Raw genomic sequence first — 9841 nt, 5'->3', positions numbered from 1 at the left:
GAATATGATGATCCGTGACACTCATCACTATTCTCAACCTATGAACGCGTGCCTGACAACCACTTCCGTTCTACCTTGGATTGAGCCTTTATCTGTTAGCCTCCATTCCGAAAGATCAGAGTCTTCGTGGTATAAGCTAGAATTATTGGCGGCCATTCTTGAGATCCGAAAAGTCTAAACCTTGTCTGTGATATTCCGAGTAGGATCTGGGAAGGGATGACTGTGACGAGCTTTAAACTCGCGAGTGTTGGGCGTAGTGACAGACGCAAAAGGATCACTGGATCCTATTCCAACATGATCGAGAACCGAGAGATGATTAGCCGTGCGGTGACAGCGCATTTGGACCATTTTCACTGAGAGAACGGGAAGTAGCCATTGACAACGGTGATGCCCAACATACAACTTGCCATGGAAAGGAGTATGAATGATTGGATGAAGGCAGTAGGAAAGCAGAGGTTCAGAAGGAACAAAGCATCTCCATACGCTTATCTGAAATTCTCACCAATGAATTACATAAGTATCTCTATCTTATTTTCTGTTATTTATATTTTAATTACCAAAATCCCATAGCCATTTGAATCTGCCTGACTGAGATTTGCAAGACGACCATAGCTTGCTTCAAGCTGACAATCTCCGTGGAATCGACCCTTACTCACGTAAGGTTTATTACTTGGATGACCCAGTGCACTTGCTGGTTAGTTGTGCGAAGTTGTGAAGAAGAATTGAGATTATGATAATGCGTACCAAGTTTTTGGCGCCATTGAGATCACAATTTTGTGCACCAAGTTTTTGGCGCTGTTGCCGGGGATTGTTCGAGTTTGGACAACTGACGGTTCATCTTGTTGCTCAGATTAGGTAATTTTATTTTAATTTTAAACTTTTTGTTTTTATTATTTTTAATTTCAAGAAGAAAAAAATTATTCTATGACTTCAGAATTTTTAAGAATGAATTCTAGAGTTTCATGATGATCTGTTGAAGTCTGGCTGGCTGTGAAGCCATGTCTAACCTTTTGGACCGAGGTTTCAACTCATCATCACAAGAGCTTTTTGATTTTCATCAATTCAGCTGTTGTATGCCTGATTTGTATGCTAAAGCTTGGCTGGCCATTGGCCATGTCTAGTGTTTTGGACCGGGGCTTTCACTGAAAGCTTGGCTGGCTAGTAAGCCATGTCTAATTCCTAGACTGGAGTTTTAGACTAACATTGCATCATTCCTGGAATTCTTATAAGAAATTTTGAATTTCTTTATTTTGCTTTTCAAAATAATTTTTGAAAATCCAAAATTTTTTTATAAAATAAAAAAAAAACCAAAAATAATTTTGTGTTTCTTGTTTGAGTCTAGTGTCAATTTTTAAATTTAGTGTCAATTGCATCTTTTTAATTTTCCTTTAAATTTTTGAAAATTCATGCATGTGTCCTTCATAATCTTCAAGTTATTCTTGATGATTTTCTTTGTTTGATCTTTGCATTTTATGTTTTATGTCTTTTCTTGTTTTTCATATGCATTTTCAATTTGTTAGTGTCTAAACATTGAAAATTTCTAAGTTTGGTGTCTTGCATGTGTGTCTTTTCTTATAAATTTTAAAAAATATGTTCTTGATGTTCATCATGATCTTCAAAGTGTTCTTGGTGTTCATCTTGACATTCAAAGTGTTCTTGCATGCATTGTGTGTTTTGATTCATAATTTTCATGTTTTAAGTCTTTTTGTTGTTTTTCTCTCTCTTCTTAAAATTTCAAAAATAAAAAAATATCTTTCCTTTATTCTTCTCATAAATTTCGAAGATTTGAATTGATTTAGTTATAAAGTTTTAAAATTTAATTGTTTCTTATGAATCAAGTCAAATTTTCAATTTAAAAATTCTATCTTTTTCAAATCTTTTTCAAAAATCAAATCTTTTTCATTTTTCTTTTATGATTTTTGAAAATTTTAAAAATGATTTTCAAAATCTTTACTAACAATTAATGTGATTGATTCAAAAAAAATTTAAAGTTTGTTACTTGCTTATTAAGAAAGGTTCAATCTTTAAATTTTAGAATCATATCTTTTAGTTTCTTGTTAGTCAAGTAATCAACTTTAATTTCAAAAATCAAATCTTTTTAATTTCCTTTTCAAATCTTTTTTTTCAAAATGATTTTCAATCACATCTTTTTCAAAATCTTTTTTAACTTCTTATCTTTTCAAAATTGATTTTCAAATCTTTTTCAATTAACTACTTGACTTTTTGTTTGTGTTACTATTTCATATCTTTTTCAAAACTACCTAACTACTTTTCTCTCCCTAATTTTCAAAAACTCCTCCCCACTTTTTCAAAATTCATTTTAATTAACTAATTGTTTCAAATTTTAATTTTAATTTTATTTCTCTTTTTAATTTTCAAATTCTAACTAATAGTTAAAATAAAAACAAAAATATTTTTATTTTATTTTATTTAATTTTCGAATTCTACCCCTTCTTCTTCTCTGTGTTCGAATTTTTCTCTTCTACTTCTTCTATTCTTCTCTTCTTCTACTCACATAAATGAATCTCTATACTGTGACATAGAGGATTCCTATTCTTTTCTGTTCTCTTCTTTTTCATATGAGCAGGAACAAGGATAAGAACATTCTTGTTGAAGCTGACCCTGAACCTGAAAGGACTCTGAAGAGGAAGCTAAGGGAAGCTAAGGCACAACTCTCTGGAGAGGACCTAACAGAAATTTTCGAACAAGAAGGAGATATGGCCGAACCTAATAACAATGGTGGAGATGCAAGGAAGATGCTTGGTGACTTTATTGCACCCTCTTCTAACTTCTATGGAAGAAGTATCTCAATTCCTGCAATTGGAGAAAACAACTTTGAGCTTAAGCCTCAATTAGTTTCTCTAATGCAGCAGAATTGCAAGTTTCATGGACTTCCAATGGAAGATCCTCATCAGTTTTTGGCTGAATTCTTGCAAATATGTGACACAGTCAAGACCAATGGAGTTGATCCCGAGGTCTACAGGCTTATACTTTTCTCTTTTGCTGTAAGAGACAGAGCTAGAACATGGTTGGATTCACAACCTAAGGAAAGCCTGAACTCTTGAGATAAGGTGGTCAGTGCTTTCCTGGCCAAATTCTTTCCACCTCAAAAGATGAGCAAGCTTAGAGTGGAAATCCAAACCTTCAGACAGAAGGAAGGAGAATCCCTCTATGAAGCTTGGGAAAGATATAAGCAACTGATCAAAAGGTGTCCTACTGACATGCTTCCAAAATGGAGCATCATAAGTATATTCTATGATGGTCTGTCTGAGTTGTCAAAAATGTCATTGAACCATTCTGCAGGAGGATCTCTTCATCTGAAAACCCCTACAGAAGCTCAGGAACTCATTGAAATGGTTGCAAATAACCAGTTCATGTACACCTCTGAGAGGAATCCTGTGAACAATGGGACGCCTCAGAAGAATGGAGTTCTTGAAATTGATACTCTGAATGCCATATTGGCTCAGAACAAAATATTGACTCAGCAAGTTAATATGATTTTTCAGAGTCTGAATGGATTGCAAGTTGCATTCAATAGTACTAAAGAAGCATCTTCTGAAGAAGAAACTCATGATGCTGAAAACCCTACAATAGCAAAGGTGAATTACATGGGAGAACCCTATGGAAACACCTATAATCCTTCATGGAGAAATCATCCAAATTTCTCATGGAAGGATCAACAGAAGCCTAATCAAGGCTTCAATAATAATAATAATGGTGGAAGAAATAGGTTTAGCAATAGCAAGCCTTTTCCATCATCTTCTCAGCAACAGACAGAGAATTCTGAACAGAGCCATTTTGGCCTGGCAACCATAGTATCTGATCTATCCAAGACCACACTAAGTTTCATGAATGAAACAAGGTTCTCCATTAGAAATTTGGAGGCACAGGTGGGTCAGCTGAGTAAGAAGATTATTGAAACTTCTCCCAATACTCTCCCAAGCAATACAGAAGAAAATCCCAAGAGAGAGTGCAAGACCATAACAATGACCAACATAGCCGAACCTGGAGAGAGTGAGGAGGACGTGAGTCCCAGTGAGAAAAGCCTCATGGGACGTCCCCTGGACAGAAAGGAGTTCCCCTTTGAGGAACCAAAGGAATCTGAGGCTCATACAGAGACCATAGAGATTCCATTGAACTTCCTTCTGCCATTCATGAGCTCTGATGAATATTCTTCCTCTAAAGAGGATGAAGACATCACTGAAGAGCAAGTTGCTAAGTATCTATGAGCAATCATAAAGCTGAATGCAAAGTTATTCGGTAATAAGACTTGGGAGGATGAACCCCCTTTGTTCACCAATGAATTGAATGCATTAATGAGGCAGACATTACCTCTGAAGAAACCGGATCCCGAAAAATTCTTCATACCTTGTACCATAGGCACCATGACCTTTGAGAAGGCTCTATGTGACCTGGGGTCAGGAATAAACCTCATGCCACTCTCTGTAATGGAGAAACTGGGAATCTTTGAGGTACAAGCTGCAAGAATCTCACTAGAGATGGCAGACAAATCAACGAAACAGGCTTATGGACTAGTAGAGGACGTGCTAGTAAAGGTTGAAGGCCTTTACATCCCTGCTGATTTTATAATCATAGACACTGGGAAGGATGAGGATGAATCCATCATCCTTGGCAGACCCTTCCTAGCCACAGCAAAAGCTATGATTGATGTTAACAGAGGAGAGTTGGTCCTTCAGTTAAATGAGGACTACCTTGTATTTAAGACTCAAGGTTCTCCTTCTGTAACCATGGAGAGGAAGCATGAAAAGCTTCTCTCAATACAGAGTCAAACAAAACCCCCACATTCAAACTCTAAGTTTGGTGTTGGGAGGCCACAACTAAACTCTAAGTTTGGTGTTGGAAAGCCACAATCAAACTCTAAGTTTGGTGTTGAGAGGCCCCAACCCTGCTCTGATTATCTGTGAGGCTCCATGAGAGCTCACTGTCAAGCTATTGACATTAAAGAAGCACTTGTTGGGAGGCAACCCAATGTTATTTAATTATATCTATTTATTTTCCATTGCTATTTTATGTTTTCTTTAGGTTGATGATCATATGAAGTCACAAAAACAACTGAAAAATAAAAAACAGAATGAAAAACAGCTCACCCTGGAGGAAGAGCTTACTGGCATTTAAACGCCAGTAAGAAGCAGCAGACTGGCATTTAACGCCAGAAAGAAGCATCAAGCTGGCGTTAAACACCAGAAACAAGCACCAAACTGGCGTTTAACGCCAGAACAGAGCATCTACTTGGCGTTTAACGCCAGAAATGGGAGAAAAGCTGGCGTTAAACGCAAGAAACAAGCAGCAACCTGGCGTTTAACGCCAAAAATGCATTCCAAGGGCGTTTTGCACACCTAAATGGAGTAGGAATGTTAAATCCTTGACCCTTCAGGATCTATGGACCCCACAGGATCCCTACCTACCCCACTTCCTCTTCTCTCCTCTTCACACACTTTTATAACACTCTTCTTCAAATACCCTTCACCACTCACATCCATCCACTCTTCCCCAAAAACCCCACCTACCTCTAAATTCAAAAACCATTTCCCTCCCAAACCCAACCCTAATACACGAAACCTAACCCTCCCCCACCCCTATATCAACCCCTTAACACTACCTCATTTTCACACATTACAAACACTTCTTCTCCCCCTTGGCCGAATACACTCTCCCGCTCCATCTACTCCATTTTCTTCTTCTTCTACTATTTTCTTTCTTGTTTTGCTCGAGGACAAGTTTAAGTTTGGTGTGGTAAAAGCGTTGCTTTTTATTTTTCCATAACCATTAATGGCACCTATGGCCAGAGAAACCTCAAGAAAGAGGAAAGGGAAGGCAATTGCTTCCACCTCTGAGTCATGGGAGATGGAAAGATTCATCTCAAAGGTCCATCAAGACCACTTCTATGAAGTTGTGGCCAAGAAAAAGGTGATCCCTGAGGTCCCTTTTAAGCTCAAAAAGGGCGAATATACAGAGATCCGACAAGAGATTAGAAGAAGAGGATGGGAAGTACTCTCCAATCCCATTCAACAAGTCGGAATCTTAATGGTTCAAGAGTTCTATGAAAACGCATGGATCACTAGGAACCATGATCAAAGTATGAACTCGAATCCAAAGAATTGGCTTACAATGGTTCGGGGGAAATACTTAGATTTCAGTCCGAAAAATGTAAGGTTGGCGTTCAACTTACCAATGATGGAAGAAAATGCACGCCCCTACACTAGAAGGGTCAACTTTGATCAAAGGTTGGACCAAGTCCTCATGGACATATGTGAGGAAGGAGCTCAATGGAAAATTGACTCAAGAGACAATCCGGTTCAATTGAAAAGGCATGATCTTAAGCCTGTGGCTAGAGAATGGTTAGAGTTCATCCAACGCTCTATCATTCCTACTAGCAACCGATCCAAAGTAACTGTGGATTGGGCTTTCATGATCCATAGTATCATGATTGGGGAGGAAGTGGAAGTTCATGAGATTATACCTCAAGAACTCTAGAAGGTGTCTGACAAGTCCTCCACTTGGGCAAGGTTAGCCTTCCCTCACCTCATTTGTCACCTCTGTAATTCGGCTGGGATTGTCATAGATGAAGACATCCACATTGAAGAGGACAAGCCCATCACTAAAAAGAGAATGGAGCAAACTAGAGAGCCCACTCATGGACCTCAACAAGACCATGAGGAAATTCCTCATCATGAAATCCCTGAGATGCCTCAAGGGATACACTTTCCTCCATAAAACTATTGGGAGCAAATTAACACCTCCTTAGGAGAGTTAAGTTCCAACATGGGACAACTAAGGATGGAGCACCAAGAGCACTCCATCATCCTCCATGAGATTAGAGAAGATCAAAGAGCTATGAGGGAGGAGCAACAAAGGCAAGGAAGAGACATAGAAGAGCTCAAGAACACCATTGTTCTTCAAGAGGAAGAAGACGCCACCCTCACTAAGGTGGACCCGTTCCTTAATTTCCTTGTTCTTATTTTTCTGTTTTTTTTTTAAGCCTTATGTTTTATTTATGTTTGTGTCTTTATTACATGATCGTTGGTGTTTAAGTGTCCATGTCTTAAAGCTATGAATGTCCTATGAATCCATCACATTTCTTAACTGAAAAATGTTTTAACCACAAAAGAACAAGAAGTACATGATTTCGAATTCATCCTTGAGCTTAGTTTAATTATTTTGATGTGGTGGCAACACTTTTTGTTTTCTGAATGAATGCTTGAACAGTGCATATTTTTTGAATTTGTTGTTTATGAATGTTAAAATTGTTAGCTCTTGAAAGAATGATGAAAAAGGAGAAATGTTATTGATAATCTGAAAAATTATAAAATTGATTCTTGAAGCAAGAAAAAGCAGTGAATACAAAAGCTTGCAGAAAAAAATGGCGAAAATAAAAGAAAGAAACAGAAAAAGCAAGCAGAAAAATCCAATAGCTCTTTAAACCAAAAGGCAAGAGCAAAAATCCAATAACCCTTTAATCCAAAAGGCAAGGGTAAAAAGGATCCAAGACTTTGAGCATTAATGGATAGGAGGGCCCAAAGGACTAAAATTCTGGCCTAAGCGGCTAAACCAAGCTGTCCCTAACCATGTGCTTGTGGCGTGAAGGTGTCAAGTGAAAAGCTTGAGACTGAGCGGATAAAGTTGAGGTCCAAAGCAAAAAAAGAGTGTGCTTAAGAACCCTGGACATCGGGGACTTTAGCAAAGCTGAGTCACAATCTGAAAAGGTTCACCCAGTTATGTGTCTGTGGCATTTATGTATCCGGTGGTAATACTGGAAAACAAAGTGCTTAGGGCCACGGCAAAGACTCATAAAGTAGCTGTCTTCAAGAATCAACATGTTGAACTAGGAGAATCAATAACACTATCTGAATTCTAAGTTCTTATAGATGCCAATCATTCTGAACTTCAAAGGATAAAGTGAGATGCCAAAACTGTTCAGAGGCAAAAAGCTACTAACCCCGCTCATCTAAATTGGAGCTAAGTTTCATGGATACTTTGGAATTTATAGTATATTCTCTTCTTTTTATCCTATTTGATTTTCAGTTGCTTGGGGACAAGCAACAATTTAAGTTTGGTGTTGTGATGAGCGGATAATTTATACGCTTTTTGGCATTATTTTTACATAGTTTTTAGTATGATTTAGTTAGTTTTTAGTATATTTTTATTAGTTTTTAAATAAAAATCACATTTCTAGACTTTACTATGAGTTTGTGTATTTTTCTGTGATTTCAGGTATTTTCTGGCTGAAATTGAGAGACCTGAGCAAAAATCTGATTCAGAGGCTGAAAAAGGACTGCAGATGCTGTTGGATTTTGACCTCCCTGCACTCGAAATGGATTTTCTGGAGCTACAAAAACCCAATTGGCGCGCTCTCAATTGCGTTGGAAAGTAGACATCCAGGGCTTTCCAGCAATATATAATACTCCATATTTTGTCCGAGTTTAGATGATGCAAACTGGCATTCAAACGCCAAGTTCCTGCCCTATTCTGGAGTTAAACGCCAGAAATAGGCTACAACCTGGCGTTTAACTCCAAAAAGAGTCTCTACACATGAAAGCTCAATGCTCATCCCAAGCACACACCAAGTGGGCCCGGAAGTGGATTTCTACATCATTTACTTATCTTATGTAACCCTAGCTACTAGTTTAGTATAAAAACTACTTTTAGTGATTTATTTTAGATCTCTGGTTAGTCTTTGAATAATTTTATGTTCAGAGATCACGTTTAGGGGGCTGGCCATTCGGCCATGCCTGGACCTTCATCACTTATGTATTTTCAACGGTAGAGTTTCTACACAACATAGATTAAGGTGTGGAGCTCTACTGTTCCTCATAAATTAATGCAAAGTACTATTGTTTTCTTATTCAATTCAAGCTTATTCCTATTCTAAGATATTCGTTTGCACTTCAACCATGATGAATATGATGATCTGTGACACTCATCACTATTCTCAACCTATGAACGCATGCCTGACAACCACTTCCGTTCTACCTTGGATTGAGCATTTATCTCTTAGCCTCCATTCCGAAAGATCGGAGTCTTCGTGGTATAAGTTAGAATTATTGGCGGCTATTCTTGAGATCCGGAAAGTCTAAACCTTGTCTGTGGTATTCCGAGTAGGATCTAGGAAGGGATGACTGTGACGAGCTTCAAACTCGCGAGTGTTGGGTGTAGTGACAGACGCAAAAGGATCACTGGATCCTATTTCAACATGATCGAGAACTGACAGATGATTAGCCGTGCGGTGACAGCGCATTTGGACCATTTTCACTGAGAGGACGGGAAGTAGCCATTGACAACGGTGATGCCCAACATACAGCTTGCCATGGAAAGGAGTATGAATGATTGGATGAAGGCAGTAGGAAAGCAGAGGTTCAGAAGGAACAAAGCATCTCCATACGCTTATCTGAAATTCTCACCAATGAATTACATAAGTATCTCTATCTTATTTTCTGTTATTTATATTTTAATTACTAAAATCCCATAACCATTTGAATCTGCCTGACTGAGATTTGCAAGACGACCATAGCTTGCTTCAAGCCGACAATCTCCGTGGGATCGACCCTTACTCACGTAAGGTTTATTACTTGGACGACCCAGTGCACTTACTGGTTAGTTGTGCGAAGTTGTGAAGAAGAATTGAGATTATGATAGTGCGTACCAAGTTTTTGGCGCCATTGAGATCACAATTTTGTGCACCAGTGATTCAGTTACCTACGTGTTTATCTATGTCGACGATATTATCGTAACTGGAAGTTCAAACACTTGCATTAGTGAGGTTATCAGTCAGCTTAGCAACCAATTTGCCTTAAAGGATGTAAGGAAACTTCACTATTTCCTT

At 38.1% G+C, this 9841-nt stretch overlaps 1 non-coding gene across 1 annotated transcript; it reads right to left on the bottom strand.

The window, feature by feature from the left end:
• Window positions 1–3119: 3119 nt before the first annotated feature.
• On the bottom strand, window positions 3120–3227 carry LOC112761963 (small nucleolar RNA R71). The gene has a single exon (XR_003182329.1). It is a non-coding gene; the product is annotated as a small nucleolar RNA R71 (small nucleolar RNA).
• Window positions 3228–9841: the final 6614 nt, after the last annotated feature.

Source organism: Arachis hypogaea, chromosome 16, assembly GCF_003086295.3.
Source record: "Arachis hypogaea cultivar Tifrunner chromosome 16, arahy.Tifrunner.gnm2.J5K5, whole genome shotgun sequence".
NCBI classification, from domain to species: domain Eukaryota; kingdom Viridiplantae; phylum Streptophyta; class Magnoliopsida; order Fabales; family Fabaceae; genus Arachis; species Arachis hypogaea.
This window is presented reverse-complemented; position numbering and strand designations above follow the sequence as displayed.